The sequence below is a fragment of the Mangifera indica genome, chromosome 9 (genome assembly GCF_011075055.1).
Source record: "Mangifera indica cultivar Alphonso chromosome 9, CATAS_Mindica_2.1, whole genome shotgun sequence".
In the NCBI taxonomy this organism is placed as follows: Eukaryota; Viridiplantae; Streptophyta; class Magnoliopsida; order Sapindales; family Anacardiaceae; genus Mangifera; species Mangifera indica.
This window is the reverse complement of record NC_058145.1, coordinates 2216045-2228984: the sequence shown is the minus strand read 5'-3', so window position 1 is coordinate 2228984 and position 12940 is coordinate 2216045. Positions and strand designations below refer to the sequence as shown.

Genomic DNA, 12940 nt, shown 5'->3' with positions numbered 1-12940 from the left:
GTAATTCTTTGATATGAACTAATACACATTAATAACCAACGTGGATCATGCTACCACTTAATCCCTAATATGGTCATAAATTTAAGTGATCATGGATGTTATTCAGTATTCTCATTTGGGATATATTTTCTCATGTTCAGGAGTAATAATTCCTTTATTGATCAACCATAATCTTCATGTATCTCATAATATGTCTAATCATTACCTTTATGGTTACACTAATTACAATGGCATATTAGATAACATCAATTTATACCGATCCTTACATAAGACAATTTGGCTACCTCAAGTCAAAAGATTACATGCACCCGTGGAGTTCATAGGATTTATTCCATAGATATAAAGCAATCATTCATATGGATATCCTCTAGTCAAGTTAGTCTAGTGAACACGTCTACAACATACATCTATATATTACACCAAGTTGTATAGCTTCAATATGTGAGAATTGTTACCACATTTCGGTGGAGTTGCTTAACATTATAATAATTCCATCATCATTACACGAACCTTATTTAATTGTAATGTTAAGATTACAGATATTTCTAGAATGACGGCTTAGTGTGTGCATAGGATTCTTACAATCAGTCATCTGACCCCTTCATCATAGTTCTATTGTTCTATGAACATATTATTCATATGATTACATAATTAATTGATATATGAATTGAATAATAATAAATCCTTTATGAATAATTAATATAAAATCACAATTACAAATGTCAAATATAATTGACTCTAGGGCACATACTTTAACATTTTGATCTTTAAAATTTGCCTCTTCACACCAAGTATCTTGCACATGATAACATCACGATTGGAGATGGTACTAATCTTTCAATCACCCATACCAATTCTATATTTTTATCTTCTTCTTCAAAACTCCTTCATTTAAATAATGTTCTTTGTGTTCTATCCATGAAACAAAACTTGATATTCGCTCTCCAATTATGTTTAGATAACAATGTCTCTGTTGAATTCTCACCGCATCTTTTTTGGTGAAAGACTTTCACACAGAGGCAATAATCCTACAAGAGGCAACTAAGGATACTATCTACAAGTGGTCGTATTCATTACCATCCACACAATCAATTATAGTTTTTTCCTTTCTCAAAGTTTTAGTTGACCAATGACATCAACACTTAGGTCATCCATTATTCTCCATTTTGAGTCATCTCGTGTCAACCAAAACATTACCTATGTTAGCGTTTTATTTGTCTAAATTCTTGTGTAATTCATTTCATTGTAACAAAACTCACAAACTCCCATTTTCTTCCTTATCTTTTAGTAGTTCATATCCTCTTGAATTACTTTACTCTGATATTTGGACCTCACTTGTTACTTCCATTGACGAATATAAATATTATGTGATATTTGTTTATCATTACAGTCATTACATTTGGCTTTACAACCTTAAGAAAAAATATGATGTTCATGACATCTTTATAAGATTCAAAGCACTTGCAAAAAAGTTTTTCCAAAAATTTTATTGTTATGCTTTACACTAGTAATATATCCTTCAAGTCATCTTCTTACAACCAATGAAATCTCACATCTCACTACTTTATCACATGCATCTAAACATAATGGTTTCTTAAAACGTTGCCATCATCATATAATCGAAACTACTCTTACTCTTCTCCACAATAACACATAGGATTTAATTCCTTCTAACCCAACTCAAAATCTTGTTGGTTGCAGGTGGGTCTGTCAAATTAAAAGGGACCCTAATGACTCTATAGCACTTTACAAAGCTTGTCTCGTTACAAAAGGGTTCAATCAACGACCAAGTGTTAACTTCCATGAGACTTTTAGTCTAGTAATCAAACTTGTGACCATTCGATTTGTACTTAGTCTCACTCTATCACGTGGTTAACCTCTTAAACAATTGGAGGTCAATGTTTTCCTGCATCGTCATTTCACTAAAGATATCTACATGTGTCAAACCTCAAGCTTCATCGACAAAAACAATCTCACTTATGTGTGTCATCTCAAGAAAACTACTTAAGTACTTAAACAGACACCATTCGATTTAATGATTAATCCAAGGTTTATAATCATTAAAATAGGGCAATTTACATGTCAACCTTTCTTTATATATATTGTTTGATCTCTACCTATATTAAGAAAAACCAGTTCATCATCTCATACAATTCTTTGAGTCATTTTATCCATAATAAAGTTTATATGATATTTGCGATAGCTCACATGCCTTGCACTCCATTGATTTGAGAAAAGAGATAAAATAGTGGATTTTTTTATGTTCATTACAATGTTTCACTCTTTAGCAAGTTGTAATCCATCCACATAATCCCAAAATATTTGATACATTCTTGTCCCAGACAATATTATTTATTACAAGAGTCTAATGATCAGGCATGGACTTAAGTAGACCAATTATCCTCTCTTTTCTGGTTAAGGATACTCGACCTAGTTATAAGTCTTTATATCTATAACATATACTCCCAAAATATGTCATTAGACTGTCAGATGATCTCATCTTATAGTTCAGATAATAGTCCTTGTTAACATATTTAACCTATACATGAAAAGTAGATAAAAATAAATTCCACATGCATAATAAACAAAACAAAAATAAGTTAACATTATATTTAACCTTTACATGAAAATTAGATAAAAATAAATTTCACATGCATAATAAGTAAAACAAAAATAAGTTAACATTTTATTTAGCACTATATAATTCAAAACATGTGTCTAGAAACATCGTGACATGTTTACATGAGACAAAAAGAGGTCATGCATGCTTTCATGCACCATGTGACCCACTTATATGAGTCCACACATCGATTCGAGTATTAACACACTGTCACATGCTTGTACAAAGGTTCCACACACTTTCATGCACCTACTTAAAGTTTCACGTGCCTTCATGCACTAAGACAATGTCTATACATGCCTACACGTGCCAATATAGTGTCCTATGCGTCAAAACAGACTTTATACACTATTATGCACTGTCAACACTGTTACTAGACTTTTGATCATTGACAGATCAACTAACCTGATGGGTGTTGGCCAATTCGGGCCACTGACCAATGGGTTTAGCTAACCCATTGACCAAATGGGTCAAGTAATCAGGTTTTTCTAACCTAATTGCAATATGCGTTACCCGATTAACCCTAGAAATTGATATCGAGTCACCAATTCTTACCATCAATCAAACTAAAACCATAGATCAATTAATCATAACACGTCGACAATCTCAAGCGTATCATTTTTAGGCACCAATATTACTGGAATTTGACAAAATCAAGGCATTAAAGTCACAGCTTTTGGCCTAAAAAATCATCTATTTAGGCATGTTTTGGGTGTGATTTTTAATTCAAAATATGTATAACGCATTCAAGCTTCATTCTAACATGTTTCTAATCATCAATTTCATTTATTTTTCATAAATTTAATTCAAACCCAAAATCCAAATTTAAATAATTTTAAAGACAAGAAACATAATCATAGAATCCAAAAACACATAATCAAGTGCTATAATCATGGAATCCAAAATCATAGAATCATAGACATGAACAATAACGCAAAGCTCTGATACCAATATAAGATGTCAGTCATAATTTTTTAAATCCATAATATAATAAATTAACATACCCGAATTTGCATTGTATTTAAGATGAATGCGATCCCGAGCATAATTATTTAATATCCACAACACAATTTCCCAAAATAATTCTATAAAAATTTCAATGTATTTTGGGAAGATTTTTCTATGATAAAACATGTTTTGTAATTTTGTGTTGGTTGGATAAAACTACGGTAGTTTTTGAGACGTTAAATATGTGTCTAATTGCCCTTAATCGCTGCCATAGCTTCTCCTCAACTGCCCATGATAGTTATGTAATTTAGGTCGGGTCAACTCATCATAGGAGGACCCAAGCCCAACATTTTCCTAAGTTTTCCATAAAGGATCTTAGTGACCTTTCTTATTTTCTTAGCATAAAGGCACTTCCTACATGCACTAGAATCTTGTTGTCTCAACGAAAATACATACATGATCTCTTGGAGAAAATGAAAATGCTCCATGCTAATGACATCCATACATTCATGTCTCAAAACAATGTTCCTACACTTCATGATGGTACCTCTCTCACTGATAAAAAGGAATATAAGTCTGTAGTTGGTGGCTAACAATATCTCTCCCTCATGCGCTAGATATTGCTTTCACTATTAACAAATTATCTCAATTCATGCATCATCCTATAACTCAACATTAGTTTGCTATTAAATGTCTACTTCACTAACTTTGTGGCACAATCAAACATGGCTTATTATTGATGGGGGATTGAGGCATTCAACCCATAGAGGGAAATCGTGGCTAAAACATGGAAGAAAAATACATCATAAGAAGATCCAAGGTAAGAGGTAGGTTGGGTGGAAAAGGTGAATGAAAAGGAAAATAATAGAGGACCATGGAAAAAGGGTGATAGGGTGCAAATCATAAAAAATGAGGAAGGAAAAACCAAACGTAAGAGAATTATATGGTATATGATATGGCAACTTATTTGGTGACATGACATGATATAGACGTGCATAATGATGTGGGAGCCATATAGGAAATCTTATGCATGTAAAATAAGGATCTCTGGTCTAATTTAGTTAATAGTCTTTTATAAATATTAGTTTTCCTAATAGTTTTAGGAATCCTATTTTAATTTAGAATTAATTGAGCTTTTAGGAGTTTATATTTTAGGAAAGCTTTATTTAATATTATGCACTTAAAGTCTAAGTTTCTTAGAATTTGAAGTCAATTAATATTCATAATTCTAGTAAAAGTAATGTCCTAGTTTAATAAGTTTTTTATTTTAGTAGACTTAGAATTTCTATTATATTTAAGAGAGTCATTAGCTTATATAAAAGGCTTAAGTCATTGTAAATAAATCAATTCACCAATTATCAATAAAAATTCATATATAAGTTTTGATTAAAAAAAATTGTTTTGCAAAGATTGCATTGAATTCTTAATTATCCTTTTGTCTATTGAATGATATCAACCTTTTTGTATCCTTGTGAATAATATCACAACCTCATCAATGCTTGTCCTACATCAACTGCTCTGACATCACTCTCTCATGACACTTCACAACTTTTCTAGTGTCGACAAGGCTAGAAACATTGATGATCACACATCTATCAGTGCTCATGTTGTGTTCCTCAATCACAATGTTTTCTCTTAGACCTCTAAGAAACAAAGGATAGTTGCTCGATCCTCTACTAAAGCTAAATACCAAGTAGTTGCCTCTATAGCCGCTAACACATGGCTCCAATCATTATTACATGAACTTAGAGTTCAATTGCCCACTATTTCTGTTATTTGACAACATCGATGCTACTTATCTATGTGCAGATCTTATATTTCACTCATGCATGAAACATATTGCCATAGTCTTTCATTTTGTTCAAGATAAAGTACAAAAAGATGAACTTCATGTCACCTCCAATGACCAACTTGTTGATACTTTTACAAAACCTCTTTCTCGTCAACAATTGTAATCACTACAGGTCAAGATTGGTGTTCAGCCACTGACCACCATCTTCAAAGGGCATAATAAGGAAAATGCATAGTCAAAAATTCTCCAACTGTCTACAATCTATTGTACCTAGGTTTTTTAAAGGTAAATATTTTATTTTTTAGATATAAATATTTTATTCTAGGATATTCCCCTATTTAGGAAATAAATATTTAGAGAAATATTTTAATTTAAGATATCTCAATATTTAAGAAATTACTAATTAGACAATAATATTCTTTTTATTTTATCATAAGATACATATCATATCGTATGATATGTCTATTGTATCAACAATTTTTTATACATTTTATGATGCATATCATTTTTCACTTGTATCATATTGTATCGTAAGATACATATCATGTATCATAAGATACTACTAACTATCATTCGAATAGATCTAATTCTACCTATTATTTAAGTTGATGAATTTCTATAGGTATTTTTTTTTATTTTGTCTTATATTGTAATGTGATTGATTGATATCTATATATTTTATTTATATTGAGTTATTCCAATAAGCCTAAACACGTCAGTTGGGTTAGGGCAAATGGAGGCTTAGTCTGAAGCCCGAAATTTAGGCCCAATCTGGCACTATAGCGTGTCGCATCTTACCCCTGGGCCTTCTAGGTAAGTTGTGGGCCTAGATATTAGCATATGGGTCAACCCAGTCTAGCTCATCAATATTGAGAATTTTAAAAAATTAAAAAAAAAACATATGACAGTTGGCTTCTATAACAAGCAGAAACCTACTTGTGGTAGAAGTTTTTTTATTTTTTAAATTTTTTTATATAAACAATCGAAATTTTCTTTATTTTTCAATTTTATTTATAAATTTCTCAATCTCATTTTCTCTCATCAACTCTCTTTTAAAAACTGTCTAAATTCACAAATTATAATTCTCTGTATTTATAATTTCGTTTTTATTTCAATTTTATAGTTACAAAATATTACAAATAGATCCAATATCAAATGAATTCAATCTATTTCAATCCATTTAGATAAATGGTATGATATATATATATATATATATTATGTCTATAATTATATAATATGTAGATAAATTTATTTATATTATTTTATATTGTTTTTCATCATGTACCTATGATATTTCTCTGCCACAAGTGAGAAATTATAAATAAAATATTCAGGGTACTATCCATAATTTTAATAATTGAAAAATAATTTATGTTTAAATTTTTTTATTAATTTTAAAAAAATTGTTTCAATGGGCAACCGGACTAAGGCCCAGCGCAACCTTATATATAGGGTCTTGGGCATTAAAAATTTCATGGGTAGACCCAATCCAAAAGTCCATCACTATGTGGGTCTAAGGTCGGACTCAACTTGGCCCATGGGCCCGATGGGTCGAGCCAGAGCTGGCCCGACTTGGCCCATGGACATGTCTAAATAGGCCCTTGGAAAAAGCATGACTTGTGGGAGAAGAAAATTAAAAATTTACAAGTTTAAAATCAATAAAGTTATGAACACTTAGTTTTGAGTTGTTAATTGAGCATCCGAATAATGCATTATATATATTATGAGTAGATAATTTTGAATTAAGTATAAAATAATATTTAATTACATAATAACACATCATCTAAATACCTTTTAAATACTCAAAACTAAATGTATATAATATTAATGATTTTAAAGAAGATAAGTGAACTTAAAAATAAGAGTAAAGTTATGTGTACTCATTTTAGGTATATAATTTAGATACATATATAATGTGTCATTATATAATTATGTATTTTTTTAATTTAAAGTTATTTAATCATATTATAACATGTTATCTGTATATTTAAACTATAAATATATAGATATAATTTTATTATAAAAAAATTTTATGTATTGGCAATGAGTATTGTTGGGCCTAATTGGACGGCCCAAATCATAATATTATTATAATAGCCGCGTTGAGAAGGCAGGTATGTTAATGTTCTTATTTCTTAAAGCTAGTAAGGGGAACGAAGAAGAGGAAAATGGGTGATAGAAAATATGCAAACAAAACCAAGAAAGCTGCAGCAACAAAATGGCCAACCATCAAACCTAAATAAAACCTTCAAATTACTTGTCTGAAAGACACAAATCTTTTCAATGTACACTTTTCTTTCCATCCCCCATTTCTCTTTCCTTTCCTTTTTTCTATAATGTATTATCTTTTTGCTATAAATTTTGTCATCTCGGTTTTAATCAGTTTTTCTAATTTTAAGGAACGCCCTGTTGAAGTTTCTGATATAGGTGTTATTTTATGAGAAGCATCTTTATGATGCTTCACTTCTCAAACTGAGTGTGAAAGCTTGTCCTAAATTTGTGACTTATTTACTTTGACTATTGTGTTTTATTAAAGGCTTTCTTCCCTATCCAATTTCATGCAGATTCTCCATTTGTTTTTGTTCAGTATTAATTTTTCAGGTGAGAAATTTCTTCTCATCTGCTGAATGAAAAGCATTTGTTAAAGTTATTGAATCAATGGATTTGTTCATCAAGGGAGTCTAGGTCTATTAAAAGGTGAAGCGTATATAGATAATAATCGAGAATGATCCTGTTCTTGCGGATTCAAAATGGGAGTCTGGAATTGGCAAATTGTTTGCTGATATTAAAATCCGGGGGAAGTTTGTTGTTGGCCTGAATCCAAATATCAGATTCTACAGGTTCATACTAGTTAGGTGGTATTCATTTTTTAGTTATGTTATGTATACACATTTTTAAGTATATAATTGAATATACAAAGTATTTTTCATTGATTGGATGATATTTTATTTTTAATTCAAAATCACTCAATTGCATGATGACAAATTATCTATATACTCAATTGTGTGTATACAGTTTTATTATTCATTTTATGCTATAAACTGTGACAAGAGGAGTTGTCAAACTGTATCAGGCTTATTCGCAAGTCACAAACCGTCTCTTTGCTTTATGAATTGGGTATCATCTTGATTGACTTAGAAAGAATTCTCGTGGATTTGATACTAACAGACATTTCTGTCAAGTATATTTGTCCACTATGATATGCTAATGGAATTCTCAAATTGTTGTTACCTCCAAACTAGAATCTTTATTTATGTTTAGGAATTAATATGTAATCTATATTTTCAGGTAAAAGTGAGGCCAACGTTTTGGAAAGCATATTGATGAAAGTGTCAGGCTTGGAGATAGGAAGCACACACATTATACTTTGCTAGTATATTTGAGTGGTGGTGGTAAAGCCAAGGCTAAAAATGACCCTAGTTCCCCCAATGATTCTTCCTTGGAGCCTTTAGTTGAAGGAGAGACTGTCTTCTATGGGTTAAGAAATAATAATCTTGTGGCTGAGGTAAATCTTTTTTCTTTAGTTCATTCCCCTATCATTTCTTTGTAATGCAAGCATGAGCATTTTATAACCTTGGAATTTTTTTTTTTCTTTCGTATTAAGTTTCATTTTCTTGAATAATAGTTATAAGGAATGGCTCTCTAACACATTCATGGTAACAAGTGTATGTTGCATGAAGCCCAGAACATTACTAAGTGTGTCAAGTATGTGTTTCGTTCAGATGTAGTTTTTTCTTGAAGACCAATTGTTACTAATATCGGACAGGCATGGTGAGTTTTTCATGATAAGTCAGTGTCTACCATAATCCCTTTGTATCTTTTATTCATAGACCTCCATAACCCAGCTTCTTACACACTGATTGTTCCTAACAAGAATACACATATTGTTTTTTGAGTAACCAATACCATAGAAGTTGATATGCTGCAATTGACATTTAATAGAAATCATTTCCATTTTATAACTAATTATAATAAAAGTTTGTCATTGACCAAAGGATGCATTATTTTTTTAAGTGCGATCATGTTGTATTAGTTTTTTGTTTATGGATCAATGAGGTATTGTTCCACTTCAAGAATCACCTTAATCCCATTGGTATTCCTAGATATGCTTTTGGGAATAATATGGAGTTGGAGGCAAGTCAACACTTCCATGAAGAAACAACATTTGGATCTTAACATCAGACTGTTACTTTTGCAACAATATTTGGAAACTTTCTTTTTTCTTATTATTTAGCTGCAAACTCGTTAAAACTTTGTCCATAGCTACCTTGGCCATTAACCCACTACATTTCTTGGTGGCTGAATTTCTTTCTCCTCTTTCCATTAATTCTTTGTTTTCTTTCAATGTTCTTGAAGTTACACATGTGCAAAGTAGAAAATTTGCTCTTTGTTCTAACAACAACTGGCATCCAAGCCAAGTTGGGCTCGAACAAGTGAGCTACACTAGTCTCCAAAATGTAGTCCAAGTTTACTGGCATAAATGACTTTGGGCTTTGGAAGATGAAGATGGGGACAATGCTTGTGAAAGAAAGTCTCGAAGCAGCTCTTGAAGGTGAAAACAAGCTTCCTGAGCCCATAAGGCTTAAGAGAAGAAAGATCTCCTGGCCAGCCTAAGACTCCTTGACTCTCTGTCTCAGTGCTAAGATGCTTCACGAAGTGAAAAAAGAAATGACCGCAGCATATATTTGAGGTAAACTTAGCACTCTGCATGGGTCTAAAGTTGTTCCTAATAGGTTGAATCTGAAACCATTTGTTTTCTTTTTTTTCTTGTGTGTCAAGATGGGCAAAAGCAAGTTCATCCATCTTGTTTTACTGGCATTATAAGAATTTAAAGCACACAATACAATCTTCTCATATAGAATTTAATACACTTTACTTGAGCCAACCCATTTCTTTGATCTTGAAGCAATTACATTAAACAGATAAAATCATCTCGAGATATTAACTAACTCCAATAACAATTATATCATGTAATTAAAATTTTGATCTTGTGTCACTAATGAATTTCGAATTTTCAAATCAATGCTTGGGCAACCCCAGTTTAACCATTGAAGCAACCTATTGGGGCCAAATTTACTTGGAGAAACTCAAAGTGCCAATGTTCATCTACAGAAAAACCATTCCTAAACGAAATTGAAAAGATAAGTTTACCAAAGAAATAAGAGTATAGACGTGTCAACTGTTAAGTAAAAAGTCCCACTGAAACATCTAGAAAATGACGCGTGGCAGGTTGACCATTAACCAGGTAGAAAAAATAGCAGAAAAAACAGATGGGTCCACATCTCTGGACCACGTGCCTCCATCACGTGATAAGGCAACTAGTAGCCGCGTTAAACCCATTCAGTCAACAACGCGATGTTTTGGCTTGGTTGACCCACCAAAAAGGCTGGACCGCACCTCGCACGTGCAAACATCAAATCACGTGATCCAGCAAATCAAACAGTCCAGAAGCAACATTTAACTTACAGGGAAGAAAGACAGAGAGAGAAGAAGAAAGAAAAGAAAAACACAGCAGGCCTCGAATGAATACGACCCCATTGGATAACAAAAATAAATCAAACTGTTCTTTGTTGCCTTGTTAGCATTACAAAAATCAGACCAAACCCTAAAACTAAGGCTGTATTATCATCAATATCAATATCAAAATCTAAGGTTTTAAGTCGTTTGCTGATTAGCAGACCTACCCAGAAATTGAAGCTCCTTTCTTATCATAAATCTCCAGAGAAAAATCTCTAAGCATATGAGTAGCAGTAGTACTAGAACTACTAGTAGAAGTATTGGTAGCACTAACATTTGCAGCAGCACTTGATGAACCCAATGCACCATCCTGAGAAACAAAATTCAAAGTGGGTCTAGGCTGAAGATTAAAAACTGGAGCCAACAAATGAGGCTGTTTAGAGCCGCCATTAACGAGACCAGTATGAGCTGCTGGTAACATAAATGTGCCCATATGCCAAAAAGGAACGAAAGTTTGTGAAGCAGTCGTTCTGATTGGGGTAATTGGTGCGAGCCCTGAAGAGGCAGAGCTTTGGTTATGTTCATTAAGGTCGATGAACTCGCTGTTACATGGTCGTTTACGCCGTTTCCTTGGTAACTCTTCTTCACTGTTGGGTTTCGCCGCAGAAGTTGTCGGAATTTTTAACGTGCCGTTAACGGAAACGGCGATGGCGGGGACTGTGCCAGTACCAGTTGCTTCGATAATTGCTGGCTCTGCGTGTTCAAGTAACCATCTTATAGTTTCTCCGTCGGACTTGTGACCCAATTCGCGAGTTAATTGAAAAATCCTGGCGGCGCACGTGGCGGGCATTCTAATTCTACGGCCGCGGCCTTCGACTTTTGTGTGTCGATCTTTGGAGGGCCGTTTAGGAACAAGCGAGCGTTGTACAAGGCCTACAGGTAAAGAAGATTGATTGAAATTTTGGTTTTCTGAGTCTGTTAATTCTTCTTCTTTCAAGTGGACCGTTGATTCGGATAGGTCCATGATTGACGTCTCTGATGGAGAAACGTTAGCGGCGGACCTGGTGGCGGTGGCGTTGCTCTGTCCTTCATTGCTGTTAACTTCGTCTAAACGTGGCTCTTGATAATCGGAGTCCATGGCGGGAACCTGAATTAATGAAATAACCCCAGAAAAATAAACAGAACCCAGACAAGATCGATGAAAACCCAATAAGAATCAACAAAGAATCATCCAGAAAGATGAGAATTTCCAGGAATTAAAGGAGGAATAAAAGTGGAAACCCTAAAACAATTTTACAAGGAACAGAGAAATTGAAGTAGTTTGATTGAGTTTTTATTTTTTCCCAATACCGTGATAGATTAGGAGAGTAAAGGACATTAGAACACAGATTTTCTTATCTTTATTTAAACGAAATTATAGAATTTACAGCACAGAAAGAGATATAGAGAGAGAAACAAACCCTGAAAACGAAGACAGCCCTCACTCTTATCTTTTCGCAAGTTGTGCTGAAAAGAGGGTCCCTCAAACCCTATGTATTTATAGGGGGAATGCATCAACGGTTGGGATGGCCTCAGCAGGCATGGGTCCCGCAAATCTTGACTCTTGGTTAAGAAGCTGGTCAGTCTCATCAAGGACTCATTTTTTGCTATTTTGATTTCAGCCATTGTTGCCTTCTTGCTTACCCACGCAGGCATTTGTCCAGGCCTTAAAAGTGTAGAACGAACAGATTCAGGAGTTAAACAGATAATCAAGAGGTTGGAAAGAGAAAAGTTCTGCCTAGAGATTGCAATTCAGTCTGTAAAACCAGACTTTTAATCTCTCTCTCTACAATTAGGGAGTGGATTTTTTGAAAAAGGTACAAATACAAATAATTAAAATTCTTATAATAGAAAACGGGATAAAAATAAAAATAGATAAATCTTTTATCTTTTTTTTAATTTATTCTCCCACTCCCATTAGGGATATTAATTAAAATAAACAGTTATTTTTTCACCTAAACATTTTTTGATAATAATTTTTATTTTTTACCTTTTTAAGTAAATTATATTTTTTATTTCAAAAATACCCCTCATTTAATTTCTCAATATTTATCATAGTATTTCGTCGATTAATTGTTTACATT

At 32.8% G+C, this 12940-nt stretch overlaps 2 pseudogenes; one reads left to right on the top strand and one right to left on the bottom strand.

Annotated features, from left to right (window-relative positions):
* The first annotated feature begins 7528 nt into the window (after window positions 1-7528).
* LOC123225662 lies at window positions 7529-9099 on the top strand (annotated as a pseudogene).
* Window positions 9100-10878: 1779 nt separating this feature from the next.
* LOC123226513 lies at window positions 10879-12420 on the bottom strand (annotated as a pseudogene).
* Window positions 12421-12940: the final 520 nt, after the last annotated feature.